The sequence below is a fragment of the Alligator sinensis genome, unplaced genomic scaffold (genome assembly GCF_000455745.1).
Source record: "Alligator sinensis unplaced genomic scaffold, ASM45574v1 scaffold1165_1, whole genome shotgun sequence".
Taxonomy (NCBI): Eukaryota; Metazoa; Chordata; order Crocodylia; family Alligatoridae; genus Alligator; species Alligator sinensis.
The window spans coordinates 425,677-427,166 of record NW_005842477.1 but is presented as its reverse complement, the minus strand read 5'-3'; positions in this window follow the sequence as shown (position 1 = coordinate 427,166).

Here is a 1,490-nt window from a genome sequence, read left to right as displayed (position 1 = left end):
AGAGCCCCCGGAGCCGCGGCTCTGCAGCCGAGGCTCGGTGGCTGTAGTGAGGGGCTCGCATCCTTGCATCAGCTGCCACGGAAGGGCAGCTGCAGGCGGCGCACTGCAAAATCCTTCAAAACAAAGGGCCAGGCCGCCCCCACACAGCCCCCTCCCATTCCAACAGCCCAAGCCATGGCTTTCCCCCAATGCCATAGAGAAGGAAGAGCTAGGAGGCTTCAGAAGCAAGTGTCTGCACAACATTTCATCCAGAACCGGACGGACCTCACTAGTAACTGCCCCAAGGCCAATCGGATACCTCCAAGTCCACCCTCCACCCCCTCAAAGAAGCCGGTTCTGGCGACTAGCTCCCCGAGAGATGGGGAATGGGGAAGAGGAAAAGCCTAAGATCAGTCAGACAAGAGATTGCACCAAAAAAGAAAGAGTTCCTGCCACGGTTCTTCAGCTAGGAAACCCCACGCTTCAGAGGGACCAGCCAGAAGCTCAGGGACTCAACCCCCACCCTGAATACAAAGCCCTTGACCTGGAGCAGCCCCAAGGCACAGCCAGGCCACAGCGGGCATTGGTGAGAGCCCCAGGTGCAGAGATCATGTGTCTTGGCCCTAACGGATGTGGAAGGCAAGTGGCAGAACAGACAAGAAAAGGAAGCCAAGACGCTATGCTGGGAAGAGCCTGCACGGCCGTCTTCATCCGAATGACTGCTCCACAGGCCGATACACTCGACCAGAGCCCCCCCACATAGCAGGGGCTGCAGCCAGGCACTGCGCCTCCAGCTCAAACACAGGGGGCTGGGCCTCCTGCCACAGACCGCCCCGAAGGAGAAGCACAGCCGTGGCCTGGCAGAGGCCAGGCTCGTGGCCACAGCCGGACTGAGCTCTCTGCAGCAAGGAAGGCAGAGCCTCGAGTGGGAGACCCTACCGTACCATAACACCAACATCAGCGCACAACAGCAGCAGGGATGCAGGCTAGGGGCTGCAGACCCTGCGGACAGCGGTTACCCGCGACAGACCTCAGGACCTGCCTGCGCCCTCCAGGGACCGGGCAGCCACGGCTCTGGCACGTCGAGGGGCGGCCAGGAGCTGCTGCCTGCACCAAGGTTATTTAGTCATTTCAAGCGCACTCAGAAACCACGTAAGGAAGGAAGTTTGCTACTTACCCAGCTCGCCACCTGGGAGAGAAAGGTTAAGGGGCAGCGTGCAGTCGGGTACTCACCGATGAGGAGCGGCTAAAGGACCGGCTGCGGCGCCGTCTCCGCCTGTGCTTACGCCGGCTGCTCTTGCAGCTGCGGTAGCTGCCCTCGCGGTCCCGGGAGCGCCGGTACTCATAGGAGTGGCGGTACTCAGCGTCATAGTAGGCCTCCCCGCGCTCGCGGCTGTAGTCGTTGCGCCGGTAGCTGTCGCAGTAGCGCCTGTCGTAGGCTCGCCGGTCCACCGAGTGGTCTTCGTAACTAGGGCGGGAGGAGAGGGGCTGGGGGCCGGCCCCCCGCGGCG